Here is a 15,969-nt window from a genome sequence, read left to right as displayed (position 1 = left end):
GATGCTTACCCAACTGAGCCAGCCACCCAGGCGCCCCTTAGTTGTGGCAATTCTTCCAGAAACTCCAGAGGCAGGTCAGGGAGTGGAATATGTCTCCTACAAAGGTGTGGTCTTCTAAAATCTGAGGAATTATACTGTGTTCTAAAGTATGTAAGCAGAGGTAAGAATAACATGAGCTCCCCCAAACTGTTCCCTTTTTTCCTACCTCTTTCTTTGACCCCCAAACCCAAATTTGGAATTTAAGTGAAGTTTTATGCACAAAGGTATTTTACAAGTGTTACATATAATATTGATAAATTGAAATGGACACAATATCTTGTACTCAGGGGACGGCTAAACAAAATGTCCATTGTATGCAAATTGTGTCATAAAAGTGACATTCATTAAATTTTAAATTCATTTAAATTCATTAAGTTTTTAAAATTTAAAATAATAAAGGATATACATATTATAATATATAATAGTAGTAAGTGTAAAAGCATATTTGTATATGTGGCAATATGATCACAGCTATATAAATAAAAACAAACCAAAATTATATATATATGTGTATACATACATATATATATATAAATAGTAATGAATATATATACATGAATGATGTGGTTGATGACTCTTCTCAGTAATGTCTGAAAACCATCTCCCTTAGACTTGAGTTCTGAGACAATGGGGAATATCCTTTATTTCACCACTGTACTGCCAGGGTTTACTGTAGTTTGCATAATAGACACTGAGCAAATATTTGTTGAGTAAGTGAATGAATCATGAATGAATCTTGAAACTGAGGGTGATTGGGAAGAGGGAGGTGAAGTCAGTGGCCACTAGGCTGTGGGATTCCAGCCTCTTCCTTAGAAGTTTGAGTGAGATGAACTGATCATTGGACATGGTTTTGGGAAGCCCTGGTTAATATAGAGGACTATGCTTCCAACCCTTCTGCTTTTCAAAACTAATAATCAATATAAATAATCCTCATTGGAGAAGGGAAGCGCATTTGGAGCCCCCTTATCATCTTTGCAAGGCCACCACTGATGGCCTAGGGGACCCATTTGGCTCACTTCCTGTATCCACCACTTTGCTGACATCCAAGGAGCTGGAGACTCCAGGCTGGGGGGCTCTGTCCTCCATCTGTGCCTGAGACCAGTGGCACGCCCCATTAGAGTTCTTCACTATGACACAGGGTCTTCCTGTCTCAGAACAGGAAGTTTCTGAGGTTGGACTGAGGTTTTACTAAAACCAGAACTTTCTATCCTGAGCGATGAGGATGCTGAACTCTATCAGTGCAAGAGGGTGTGTGTGTGTGTGTGTGTGTGTGTGTACGTGTGTGTGTCTGAGAATCAAATTATGAGATCAATAAATCTACTGAGAAGGAGTTGCCCAGTGTGTCTAACATCTACTAGTGTTTTCTGTGTTGCGTCTTCTTTTGGTCACTAAACACCCTTGATCCTCCACTGTTCTAGACTTCATCTCTTTCTTCTTTTACCCAGTTGTTTTTTTTTTTTTTTAAGATTTTATTTATTTATTTGAGAGAGAGAGCTTGAGAGAGGGAGAACATGAGCAGGGGGAGGGGCAGAAAGAGATGGAGAAGCAGACTCCCGCTGAGCAGGGAGGCTGACATGGGTCTCAATCCCAGGATCCTGAGATTATGACCCCAACCGGAGGTAGACACTCGACTGACTGAGCCACCCAGGTGCCCCAAGATTTAACAAATATTTACTAAAGACTTACTATGGGTCAGTCATCTCTTTTGGTGCTAGGCACATAGTAATGGACAGAGTGGAACTGGTTCTGGCTAATGGAACTCACCTTCTACAGGGAACTTGGACAGCCTTTGAGCAGCAAGTTTGTATGCCAGTGGTTCTCAAGCTTGGCTGCTTTTTGGAATCATCTGGGAGGTTTGAAAAAAACTGATGCCCGGATGCCACTTCCAGAGACTCTGATTTGCTGGGTCTTGCATGTGGCCTGGGTGTTGACGTTTAAAGAAAGGCAAAAATCCCTGGGAGATTTAATGTGCAGTCAGAGTTGACAACCCTTGGTCTGGGCAGGGGAACCCGGAAGTGGGAAGTGCTGGGGTACATCCGAGAATGGCTTCTCTGGCTGGAGCGCCAACTGCTAGGGCAGTGGTGGGGTGCAAGGCTGACAAGGCCGGCAGGGGCCGCGCCACAGGAGGCCCTCTGGCTTATGTCAAGTGTTTTGTTTCTGTGTGCTGAGAGCAACAGGAAACTACCGAAGCTTTTAAGCATGGGGTTGAGTTTGGTTTAGGAAATATCTCTTTGGCTGCACTGGGGGGATAGGTTGGAGGGAAAGACTAATACTGGGGAGACCAGAGAGGAAATGAATGGATGAACGCTGGGGAGAGATAGTAGTTGCTTGTTGCCTTTTGTGTTACCAGGAGCAAACTCTGGGATGGAGTTGGGTGGGCAGGACATATATTCTTTGCTATGGAAAGATGGAGAGAAAGTGGGAATGGGCAGAGAGAGAAGCCAGCTTGCAAGGCAGGTGAGGGGGAGTGAAATATGTGACCCAAAATGCACCACTGTGGCATATGGATGTTTTGAACTGAAGGTTATCAAGGCCCAGCAGACTCAGGAAGGGTTATTTTTTAATAAAAAAAAAATTTTTTTTAACCTCTCCCTTAACTGCCTAAAGGAATTTAGATAGAGGGGGGCCTGTACCAGGAAGAGACCTAATACCAGAGATAACTTTTTATATCAGAAAGACTTATCTGCCTGGTATGGCAAACATTTATTTACCAAACATTTGTTCTTCCCATCGTCCTGTGAATTGTCTTGCACTGCTCTGAAGTTCCAGACCCCCACCCTCTTCTCCTTAGCTCAGGATAGCATATAAGCCTCAACTGCTCGACTGTCTTTGAGCCTCATATCTTTGGGGTTCCTGTACATAGGAAATTAAATTTCTTTTTTCTTCTGTTAATCTGTCTTATGTCAATTTGATTGTTAGACCAGCCAAAGACCTTAGAAGGGAAGAAGGGAAGTTTTCCTCCTCTCTAGAGGCATGACAAAGCCAGGGCCAGCCCTACTGGAAGCTCTGCGTAGTACTGGATCTGACAGGTATGTCCTTCATCAGCACAGAGAGGCCAGGAGTTTACACCTGTGTCTCGATCATCTTCAGGGTTTGGGCTGTCATAGGCTGGTGGCTCTCTGCAGCTAATATGGGAGCAGATAGCCAGACAGGTCCTTTCCTGGAGAGGGGTATCCATGGTGCATCTCCATGTGTAGGCTGCTGGAGGAGTGTGGGGGCACTGAGAGAGAGACCAGAGGATGGATAGAAATGCGAGTATCAGGTAAAACCAGTGGGCCGGATGATTCATTAGATTGATTAGATGTGGGAGCTCATACATTCCTTCATTTGCTCGGCAAACATTTACTGAGACCTGTTATGTACCAGGCACTGTTCAAGGCACTGGGGATTCAACAGCGAGTGAAACAGACAAAAATCCTTATGCTCGTGGAGCTTATAGTAAGAGAGAAAGAGTAAGAAATAGATGCAGGTGAAATACACAGAATGTTAGAAAGGGATCCATGCTGGAATCCATGCTAAGAAGAACAATACCACGTAGGAGGAGGACCGAATGTGTGGGCATGAGTGTGGGTGTTGCAATCTTAGGAGGGTGGGCAGTGAAGGCCATATTAAAAAAGTGACTTTTTTTTTTAAAGATTTTATTTATTTGAGAGAGAGGGAGAGTGAGAGAAAGCATGAGCAGGGCAGAGGGAGAGGGAGAGGGAGAGGGAGAAGCAGACTCCCACTAAGCAGGGAGCCAGAGTCGGCACTCGATCCCAGGACCCTAGGATCATGACCTGAGCCAAAGGCAGATGCTTAACTGACTGAGCCACCCAGGGGCCCCAAAAAAGTGACTTTTGAATAAAGATGTAAGGAAGTGAGGGAGCCAGCCATATGGATGTCTGAGGAAAGCACATTCTCAGTGAAGATACAAGTACAAGGGCTCTGGAACTTAAAGGGATGGAGAAAATATTAATAATGAAGTTTGTATTTACGAGTGTATCATATCTGTAGCTGTCATACTGGGAACAGCACAAAAGTGAGGAAATATTCTTCCAGTATTATCACGACCAAGTCCCTTGTTACTGTAAATAAAATACCAACCCACATTCATGTCCGAAACACATTCATTTGCCAATTGCAACCTTAGGATGTCTAGCCATAGAAGAGGTTGGCAAAAATCAGTGAAAGCCTTTGGCTTATTGATGAGTTGGATCTATGGCATTTACAATCAAGAGTACTGTATATTTTACTATTCTTGTAAATGATGACCTGGACATCCCTTATACCAGTAAACTTTCTACACCAAAGGGCATCCCATCCAAACTGGATGTTAAACATGGACCACGACAACCCTGGGTTGGAGAAAGATGCAGAAGCAAGCTGGGCCCTTGTGATGACTTTATGGATTCCTGGCCATAGGTAACATGAGGACTGTAGCACCTAGTAAAACAAAGTTTTGTCCTTCCTTCTTTCGTCTCAGATTTCCTTAATATCCTTCTTCCACTTTCCACTTGGAAGTTTTGAATGTTCATCTGCTTCCCATGGCATCCCTTCAGCCGTCTCACACTCAGAGTCTCTTCCTCTCTGTCCAGTGTCTTTGGGTTGCTGAGTCTCCTGGAGAGGCTGCCTGGAAGTGGATTCCCTGAGGGGTGGGGTCCCAAAGCTGCAACTTTGTTTACCACCCCACACCCCAGCTTGTTTGGGTGAAAGGATCAGACATCTTATTTTCCTCAAGAGAGTTTCACTTCCCTGCATGTAATAAGTAGGTAAGTATCAGCTAATAGTTACTGTTTTTAAAAAAAGATTTTATGTATTTATTTGTCAAAGAGAGAGAAAGAGAGCACAAGCAGGGGGAGCAGCAGGCAGAGGGAGAGCAGGCTCCCCATTGAGCAGGGAGCCTGATGTGGGACTCGATCCCAAGACTCTGGGATCATGACCTGAGCTGAAGGCAGATGCTTAACCAACTGAGCCACTCAGACATCCTATGTTATTTATTATAAAAGGTAGCTGATACTTTTGAGTAGTTACTCTGGGCCAGGTGTTCTGCTGGGAAGACTCAGAACATGTGTTCTATCTGAGGCTCACCACCACTTCTGAGGTCATTTTACAGAAGAAGACATTAAAGCCTAGAAATTAAGTCACCTAGGTTCACATGATGATTAAGGTAGAGTTGGGATTTGAACCCAAGATCTGTGTGACTTCAAAGATAGGTACTTAAGGGTGCCTGGGTGGCTCAGTCAGTTAAGCATCTGCCTTTGGCTCAGATCATGATCCCAGGGTCCTGGGACCAAGTCTCATGTCAGGCTCCCTGCTCAGTGGGGAGCTTGCTTCTCCCTCTGCCTGCTGTTCCCCCTGGTTGTGCTCTCTCTCTCTCTGTCAAATAATGAATAAAATCTTAAAAAAAAAGATAGTTACTTAAAACTACTATTCTATACTTCACATGGACTCTAGCCTTGTCTACAATGTAAAAGAAAAAATAAAAAATACACAAAAAAGGAAAAAAAAAGGAAAAATTTATTAGCTGAATTTTTAAAATTTATTTGACACAGAGAGAGTGAGAAGAGTGACACAGGCAGAGAGAGAAGGGTAAGCAGGCTCCTGCTCAGGAAGCCAGATGTGGGGCTTGATCCCAGGACCCTGGGATCGTGACCTGAGCCGAAGACAGAGGATTAACCCACTGAGCCACCCAGGAACCCCTATTAGCTGACATTTTTATAGAGCATTACAACCTGATAGAACTGTTTTCGTATACAATATCTTCCCAGGAGAGGAGGCAAATTGAGCTGCTTGAATAGGTCATAGAAGGTTCATTGAAAATGTAATTAGATTATTTTCTGTGAAATAGTCTCTCTGGATGGAGCAACCTGTTTAATGAAACAAAGCCAACTTCACTGCTCTTTACCTGTCAGTCTGATTCCCAGGAGTAAACTAACAGTGGTGGGAACTGACAGCTTTGAGGTCTCTCTCTGAATCTCCCTGTCTCAGTTCTACGACCTCGCCTTGAGCACCCCTGGGGAAAGAGTACAAATATTCAGCACTTCAAAGATTTTATTTATTTACTCATTTGAGAGGAGAGAGAGCAAGCAAGCGGGGGTGGAGGGAGGAACAGAGGGAGAGGGACAAGCAGACTCCCCGCTGAGCACGGAGCCCAACATGGGGCTCCATCTCACAACCCTGAGGTTATGACCTGAGCTGAAATCAAGAGTTAGACGCTTAACTGACTGAGCCACCCAGGCACCCCCAAATATTCTATGCTTTAGCCATGTTACTTTGCATGTATGTCCTAGAGCATTGTGTAGTCAGGTTCAGATAGGATGTCTTAATTCCTAACCTTTCCTAACTTAAAATTACTTAGAGATATGGATAGAAGTGAAGGTAATGGAAGGTTCTTGCCTTACTGAATCTTTCCTTCCTCCCTTCCTTCCATCTTTCCTTCCTGACTTCCTACAATCATTGTCCAGGGCACTCAAAAGCCCTCGGAGATTCAAAGATGGATAAGACCTGCTCACTACCCTTGAAAAACTCACAGCTTGGGAAACGGACATTCTAGAATTACATTACAATAATTTTATCATTTACTTTATTTTCAGTTCAGAGTGGTAGAGACCAAGACAACGGTCTTCCCTCCGCAAACATGACCGAGTTCTTCCAGTTCTAGCTACAGGGGCCCCGGGGTCCCATCCCCGGCTTCCTTGGAGGCTGCTTGATACCACCCTACAGTCCCCTCAGCCCAAGGAGGGGGCAGAAAGAAGCCCCGGAGCCAATCCTGGGTGGCACTTCTCCAGGAAGCTACAAGAAGGACCACTCTTTTAGGCTAGACCAATAACCCTTCTTGTTTCCAGGAGAAGAGGCTTATCGTCCAGAGGGCTTCAACAGCTTGGTGCTAGCCAGTGGAAGAGGTAAATACAAAGTCAATAGAGGAAGGCAGCTTAACTTCATCTTGAAATGCAAACTAGGTTTAAAAATCCCCAAGGTGTGTGCTTCCGGGCATAGCTGGTTTCTTGAGGTGGGCTGAAGGAGGGAGGGCTGCTTGAGGAGGAAGCCTGGGAAAGGTGCTGCGTGGGTGAGAGGTTGTAGGGTTTGGTGTGGGTGGGCCTGCTCAGCTGCACAGGGCCAATGGATGTGTAAGAAGCAGAAAGGTTTTTCTAAATCTTTGATGGCCACAGATTGCCCTCTCCTCTGTTCCTGGGCTCCACATCTCCCAAACCTGCCAATGGAGGCTCACAGTGCAGCCGTGATTTTGTTAGAAGCTTAATTCTCAGGAACTGAGTTCCCAAACTGTTCTAAATCAAGGCTCACTTTGCTGAGCCGTAGCTCCCCAGACTTTGGGTGGGTCAGCCTAGGACCCAGCTCAAGCATTAGCTCCTATTTAAGGAAACAGGTCATCCCAGCACTAGATGGTTAAGTCCCCTGGGCCAAAGGCTGTGTCTGTTTTATCTTTACATCTCCAGAGCTTGGCATAATGTATCTAGCACATAGTAAGTGCTCAGTAAAGTGTCTTAGTTTATTTGATTTTATAAAATAAAATAATTCAAAACTCTTTCTCTTTAAGGGACCCATATAATGTTTTTAAATGAAATAAGGATAGATGTACAATTTTTAAAGAAAAAGTTGCTGACTCTTTAAGTACATGAGAGCTGGTGGTGGTCTTAGTCTACTCTGGGTGCCATAACAAAATGCCACAGAGGTTGTGACTTCAGCAACAGAAATTAAATTTCCCCCTGCTCTGGTGGTTGAGAATTCCAAGACCAAGGTCTAGCATGGTGTGTTTCTTTCTTCTTCTTATTTTTTTTTTTAAGATTTTATTTATTTATTTGGTGCAGAGAGAGAGACACACACACAGAGAGAGAGAGAGAGATCGCAAGTAGTCAGAGAGACAGGCAGAGAGAGAGGGGGAAGCAGGCTCCCCACTGAGCAGAGAGCCCGATGTGGGGCTCGATCCCAGGACCCCGAGATCATGACCTGAGCCGAAGGCAGAGACTTAACCCACTGAGTCACTCAGGAGCCCCACACGGTAGGTTTCTGATGAGGCCTCTCTTCCCAGCTGGGGATGGCTGCTTTGTTCTCACAAGGTCTTCTCTCTGAGTACTACAAGGAGAGAGGAAGTGCATTCTCCAGTGTCTTTTCCTACAAGAACACCAATCCTGTAGAATCAGTTCCCCACTCATATGACCTCATTCAATCTGCATTATCTCCTAAAGGCCCCATCTCCACATATAGTCACACTGGGGGTAAGGGTTTCAACATATGAATTTTGGGGGGGACACAGTTTAGTCCATAGCAGGTGGTACAAATAATAAACATGAATATCCTAAGGGTAGCCCCAAATGAGAAGTGGCCAGGATGAATGCTTTCCCTCAGCAACCAGGGTGCAGTGCTCTCTGCTCTCCATTCTTGCAAATCCCTTGCTCTCCAAGCCTCCTTACAGCACTCCCCTCCTTGAGTCCTCGCCATCGCTCTGTGAGTTAATTTTTACTGAGGCAAGAGTGAGGAGGGAATACTTTCATTGTCTGCACATGGATGACACTGGATTTCATTGCTGACCCACCTCTCCCTTCCCAGAGGCAGGGGACTTGGGGGCGATTGGAGGGCTTGAGCTACCAGTGAACTCCACAGGCTCACCATTACCACTGCCTTCTCTCCTTCTCTCTACTGTGGTGACAACTGTGAGCCAACCAGACCTAGAGTAAGTGGGGAAGCGGGAGGGAGCTGAGCTTTGGCCTAAGAAAAGCTCCTGACAAACCTACACAGATACTGTTATCATAAAGGAAGATATAAAAATGGGTATCAACAAATGCATTGCCTTATTTGAGCATGAAGCTTCCATCTTTATGTGGCAGGTGTCTTTTTGCACCAGTGACGGACATCTGTGAAGCTTGAAGTTTTGGAATGTTTTCTGGTTTATGTAATTCTGAAAGGGTCCAGAATGTGGTTCTGGTAGGTCTCCCCATGGAAAAAAAAAAAAAAGAAAAAAGGCCCTGGTACTATCTCTGAGAGGGACAGGTAATAAGCATTCACTAACCTGCCTAATAAGCATCTTGGTGGAGATTAAAGGCTGGGTAGGTGTTTTTCCAGGCCATACATATAATTTAAATTTAAATCTTTATTTATTTTACACTGATTAGTCTAGAAGTTGTTTTCTTAGGAGCAAACATGGAGCCATGCATACTTCCATTGTAAAAAAGGAAAATAAAAAATACCCATGAAATGCAAGAGGCCCTTCAGGTTCTTGGCCAAGGGCCAGTTCTATCCCCCCTGTGGAGCACTGGGTCATTACTGTCTTGCAGGTGCTGTTTGTTTCCTAATCCCGGCTCTACCTGTTTCTCAGTGTCTGAGGTCTTGCTTTGAGTACAGAATATGTTTTATTTTTTCCTCTTCAAGGACCGTGTGTGTGTGTGTGTGTGTGTGTGCACATGTGTGATTCATTTTAAAAGCAGTTCATGTTCACCATAAAAATATGCCCAGTGCAGAAAAGATAAAGAAACAGGAACACCCCCCGCCCCCCCTCAGGCTCCTAGTACTTAAGTATTGACTACTGGCAATTCCTATTTCTATCTTGTCTTATTTCTTTGCATTTGATTTCCTTTACATTTTTGATGTAGTTGAATCACATTGTATTTTTCATTCTTGTATCCTGTTGTCTTCCCCTGACATTGTTTCTTAAACAGCTTTCTTATCATTCAAGCCAAGCAAGAACTCTGTAAACATAATTTTTAATGGCTGACTGACATTCTGTCTTGTATGTAGGTAGTTATTGGATAATTTTCAGAGGGAAAATTATGACTCTCTTATAAAGGTAAAATGAGCACGTCAGAGGGTTTATTTCAATCGTGAATGAATGAGGGACCCAGAAAGACCCAGAAAGATGCTGCAATTGGTTCAAAGGCGGAATGAAAAGAACTACACAGATACCGACAATGGGGAAATGCTGGAATGAATTTACAAATAGCTACTGAGCTGTCTGTGAGGTGGTTCCTTCCATCTGACCCAGCCTTTCCCCACCGTCCTCCATGGCTCTCACCTGGTATTCATAACTGAGAGGAAGACAGGAGCCTAGGCAGCTTCCCCCAGAAAACTCCAGGTGCAGTAGGAGGAGCTCCTTTCCTTGTGTGAGAAGTTGCTGGGTGATACCTCAAAGAAGGTGCTCTGAGGGGTAAGGGAGAGAGGACAGAGAAAGCTTCACAGTGGCCGAGAGCTGAAAGATGTGTAGAAGTCAGACAAAGTTCTGTTTTCTAAGAACCACTGCTTAAACTTTCTCTGCATTCTACCACAGAAGTAGCTGTGGGGCTTTACTTCTGGTCCGTTTTGAACAATTAGGGGCTGGGGGTGGAGAGATGGTTCCAGGGACAGAGAAGTACTGATGAAGGTGGGGAGACAGGGGAGAGCTTGGCACTGGGATGAGCTGAGAGGAGCTCCGCCTGACTAGTGCTGGAGTCTGTGAGGAACCCCGGAGTGAGGCGGTGGGATTTGCAGGGTCAAATCATGGAGGGGCTCTGAGGCTTTTAGTACTTTATCCTATGATCAAAATGAGCCTTTTTCCTTTCCTTTCTTTCTTCTTCTCTCCTCCCCCCCTTTTTAAAAAAAAGATTTTATTTATTTATTTGACAAAGAGAGAGAGCACAAGCAGGGGAAGCAGCAGGCAGAGGGAGAGGGAGAAGCAGGCTCCTTGCTGAACTGGGAGCCCCAAACAGGACTGATCCCAGGACCCTGGAATCATTATCTCAGCTGAAGGCAGGTGTTTAACCAGCTGAGCCATCCAGGCGTCCCTCATTTTCCTTTCTTGATACCGGAACATTTAAGAAGTCATTTTCTGGGGCTCAGATACGTTATGAAGGGCAATCTGCTTTACTCAATCCATCAATTTAAACGCAAATCTCATTGGAAAACATCCTCACGGAAACATCCAGAATGATGTTTGACCAAATATCTGGACATCCTGTGCCCCAGTCAAGTAGACACGTGAAACTAACCATCACACCAGCTCTGATTTGATTTTTTTTCATTTAGCTTTTTCATCATTCTGGAATTGATTTTGATATATGGTGTAAGGTATGGATCTAAATTGATTTATTTTATAAATAACCAACCAACCATCCCAACACTATATTGGTTATTTCTTTCCATTTCCATTCAATTGGGTTTCAGTTCAGTTTGTTTTTGCTCAACAGATGTTCTTCCTTTTTCATGTCTTAAAAATATTATATATTTGTTTCTTTTCTAGAACAATTTTCTAGGCTCATTTACCTCCTCATGGCCAATGCCTTGAAGAAGCAGAGAAATCTCCCTTTATGAAAAATAAAATGAAGAAACAAACAATCCCCCCCACCCCAAATTTAATCTCTGGTAGGGCACCACTCTGCTAGGGCACTCCATCCCTATGAAAAAGACTAGAGCATGCAATACAATATAGCTCTATAATTAGTGACTTCAGTTTGCATGTTCCAGAAAGGCAAGGATCAGCATGCCTTTTGGTAGGGACCTCATGGAAGAAGGGGGTTTGGCCTGGAAAAGCAAGTAGTGGGAATCTAGGAGGAACATATGAAGAAAGGTGGAGAATAGATTTGAGGGTGAAAGTTGTAGCCTAAGAACGTGTTTGGGGATCAGTAAAGTTGTCAGGATACTTACTGCCTTCATTTCTGGGTCTGTGAAATGGGTTTTATTTCTCCTGCTCCCTCCTTGATGAGGGGGTGGCATATAGAGGACTGAGAGAACATTTGTGATGTTTCCAGAGTTCTTTAAAGAAAAGCCAAGTGGACTACAAGGCATTTATTCATTAAGTCTGAAAACCTTTCATCCCCCCCCCCCCCCACCTGGAGACCTTGGTTATAAAGAAATAATGCAATAATTGTGTTGCAACATGTTTTTCCTCTGGTCTGTTTCTTATTCCTCTGGAGTAAGAGGCATGGACATTTAGATCTCAACTGAAGGCATTGATTGGGAGGGTTTCTCCCAGAGTTGGCCCACTTGGAAACTAGGTAATCCAAGCTAGAGGAAAAAGGCACCCCCCACCCCCAGCTTGTTAGCTCACACAACACAAAGCTTTTAACTCAGATCACAGAGTTCAGTTGGCCTTTACGAGTGAGCCTGTGAGCTGGGGGCTGGAGGCTGTTGAGTTCGGTTGGAAAGGGGATGGCAGGAATGTTCTTGCTTTTCCTCAGTCAAGAGTTTGTTGGGGTGGCAGAAGTGGAGAGGGAGAGGGAAATTTGCCAAAAGGGGAAAGGAGGAGCTGGAGAAGGGTGGAGTGAGCTAGGAATGCACTTGAGAGTTATCAGGAGCTGAGGCCTCCTTTCATGGAAACCTGGCTGTTGGGTTGGTTGATGTGTTTTTCCAAACTCTAAACTCCTGTGATTCGGGACTGTGGCTTTAGTAATTATCCAACCACTCCTTTGCCCTTGTGTGTAAATAGCTAATTATCTCAAACTGTCAAAAGGGCCCAGAAGTCTCAAATAAGATCAGTTTCCTAAAGTCAGGGAATGAGCTGACCCACTTTTAAAAAGTTCCAGGCATAGATCTGGAGACAGCATGGCTTTGTGTGGGTGTATGGAAGTGAGGGGCAGGAACAGAGTTTCATTAAAAAAAAAAAAACAAAAAAAACGGCTTGAAAGAGATATAATTCCCATACCATACAATTTACCCATTTAAGGTGTCCAATTCACTGGTCTTAGGATACACACAGATTTGTGCAACCATTACTAAAATCCATTTGAGAACATTTATCGCTTCAAAAAGAAACCCTGTGCCCTTCAGCAACCCTCCCACCCCCAGCTTCCCGCCCCACCTCAGGCCTAGACAACCTTGTACTTTCTGCTGCTATAGATTTCCCATTCTGGACTTGCATATGAGTGGAATCCTATAATATATGGTCTTTGATGACTGGCTTTCACTTGGCATAATGTTTTCAAGTTTCATCCATGTTGTAGCATTTGCCAACATTTCATTCCTTTTTATGGTTGAATAATATTCCATTGTATGACTCTGTTGCTTTTCGTTTACACATTCATCAGTTTATGGACATTCGGGTCATTTCTACCCTTTGGTGATTATAAATTCTGCTCTAAACATCCATGTCAAAGTTTCCACATGGACATACGTCTTCAGTTCTCTTGAGTATATACCCAGGAGTGGAACTGCTGGGTCACATGCTAATTCTAGGTTTATCTCTAGGCAGACTCTACCTAGTTCCTAGGTGGGAACCACCAAACTATTTTCCACAGTGGCTCTAACATTTTATATCCTCACCAGCAATGCAAAAGAATTTCAAGTTCTCCTCATCCTCACAAAAACTTGTTATTATTTAAAAAAAGTGTTGTAGTAGATCTCCTTATGGTTATGAAATGGTATCTCATTATAATTTTGATTTGCATTTCCTTAATGACCAGTTTTGAGCTAATTTTTGCATATGGTATGGGATAAGGCTCCCACTTTGTTCTTTTGCAAGTGGCTGTCCAGCATCATTTGTTGAAGAGTGTTCTTCCCCATCGAATACTTTGGGCACCCTTGTTGTTCTTTTTGACCGTATGTGTATGGGTTTATTTATGGACTCTTATTTTTACTCTATTGGTTTATATGTCTATCTTTGTGCCGTAACACACTGTCTTGCTTACTGTTGTTTTGTAGTAAATATTGAAATTGGGAAGTGTGAACCTTACTTTATTCTTTTTCAGGATTGTTTTGACTATTTTGGCCCCTTGCAACCCCATATGAATTTTACACTTAACTGATCCATTTCTATACAGAAGTTAGCTGAATGCTGATAGGTTTTTGTTGAATTTGTAGATCAGTTTGGGGAGTTTTGCCATCTTACCAATGTTAAGTCTACTGATCCATGAACATGGATGTTTTTCCATTCATTTAGATTCTTTAATTTCTTTCAAGACTATTTTGTAGTTTTGGGGGTACCTGGGTGGCTCAGTTGGTTAAGCAACTGCCTTCGGCTCAGGTCATGATCTCGGAGTCCTGGGATCGAGTCCAGCATCGGGCTTCCAGCTCCACGGGGAGTCTGCTTCTCCCTCTGACCTTCTCCCCTCTCATGCTCTTTCTCACTGTCTCTCTCTCAAATAAATAAATAAATAAATAAAAATCTTTAAAGAAAAAGACTATTTTGTAGTTTTTAGAATAGAGTATAAATTTTGCATTTTTTTATTAAGTTTATTCCTAAATATTTTATTCTTTTTGATACTATTGTGAATGCACTTTCATTTTTTAAATTTGTTTTCTTTTTTTTTTGTTAACTAAAACAGATGACAATTTTAATTTCACATTTCACAATAGAAATGAAAATTGCTTTTTTTTTTTTTTTTGGACCCACTACTCCCCTGCAAAAACTATTCTCTCTTTGATAAGAAGGGGGAGCAAGTCTTCCTGGTTATCTTGTTAGAAAACACCCAGAGTCACAGGACCATGATCTCCTGGTGAAGTACAACAAGTAATATAAAATGGATATAAAGAAGTTCCCTCTCTCTTTATCTGTCTGGTCGAGTCATTCCTGGCTGATTGGGCACCATCATGGGACAAGCAAGAAGTCTCATCCACTAGGGGTGCAGGCATCATTGGCATGTGACCGTCCATAGGTGGCCTCATTCCCGGAGCAGGTCCCAGTGGCATCATCCCAGGAGGAGGAGGGCCCATCACTGGCATCATGGGAGGGCCCTCCATATGGGACGATGGCATCATACCAAGGCAATGAGGATCTGGAGACCGGCGGGGAGGTGGGATCATTGCCACTGGAGGAGGAGGAACAAAGAATGCTGTAGGAGGTATCTATCCTTGCTGAAGTGCAGTGGTTGTTTTATTGATCAGGCTCTGAGCCTGCTCTTCCATGCATTTCTGATAGCAGTCTTTCACATTCTTTTTGTGTTTCCTACTACTACAGTGTATCTTTCTCACAGATGGAGAGTCATCGGTGAAGTACGTGTTGCAGTAGTCACAATGAAACCTAGGCATGTTGCTCTGCAGGCCATTGGCTATTCTGTCCCTGATTTGTTTCCTTAATTTGGCTTTCGGATTATTCATTGCAAGTGGGTAGAAATACAATGATTTTTTGCATTTTGATTTTGTATCCTGCAATCTTGCTGACCTAGTTTAATAGTTCTAATACTATTTTTTAGTGGATTTCTTAAGATTTTTTAATATTCAAGATCACATCATTTGTGAATAGAGATAGTCTTACTTCTTCCTTTTAGTCTGGACACTTTTTATTTCTTTTTCTTACCCTTTGTCCTAAGGAATGGTCTTAAGAGTTTGGAAAGACTAAAATGTACTAGACCAGTCTCTGGGGAGGACCTTGAAAGTGTGCCCACTGTATGCTCACCATCCTACTTGGTGATCGTTTGTATCCATTTATTGAAAACAAAATAAAACATATATGGAACATTCATGGTGCCCTAAAAGTCTAATGGGAATGTTCTTCTCATTCTTCCCCTTTTGGGCTAAATGTTTCCTTTTCAGTGCAGACTTACTGAGACCTTCTTTTTGACATATTTTCTAGGTATCTAAGATATAGTGCTGAACAGGAGTGGCCAACACTTAGCTCAAACATCTATCTCAAAAATCAGGGAGAAAGACAGGCCAAACTGATAATTGTACACTCAGGAGAGTGTATAATTTACAATCTATGGAAGGGATGTACAGAGTGATATGGGAGCATAGGAAAGGGGAAAGGGAAAAAGATTCTCAGTGGAAGCAGACTGGATGGGGACATCTTGAAAAGTAGGCAAGGGACACAAGTGTGTTTCGGATACACAAAGCCCCAACTGGCCCTCCACCAGGACCACTTCTCCAGTGACTTCTCCCTCCCTATTTGATTAGTGTGCAAATAGGAGTGTGTAGACTCTCGGTGCGAGTCCTCTAAGGACCCTGGAGGAATGAGTAAGTCTAAGGAAGGAGAAATAGGAAGAATGGTTGAGGCCAACCAGGAATCATAACTAGGACTTCCTCATGGCTTCTTGA

The 15,969-nt window shown here is 43.3% G+C and overlaps 1 pseudogene; it reads right to left on the bottom strand.

Moving 5' to 3' along the window:
- Window positions 1-14,483: 14,483 nt before the first annotated feature.
- LOC116877109 lies at window positions 14,484-15,032 on the bottom strand (annotated as a pseudogene).
- Between the last annotated feature and the right edge of the window lie 937 nt (window positions 15,033-15,969).

The sequence above is a fragment of the Lontra canadensis genome, unplaced genomic scaffold (assembly GCF_010015895.1).
Source record: "Lontra canadensis isolate GAN:19392208 unplaced genomic scaffold, GSC_riverotter_1.0 scaffold50, whole genome shotgun sequence".
In the NCBI taxonomy this organism is placed as follows: domain Eukaryota; kingdom Metazoa; phylum Chordata; class Mammalia; order Carnivora; family Mustelidae; genus Lontra; species Lontra canadensis.
This window is presented reverse-complemented; position numbering and strand designations above follow the sequence as displayed.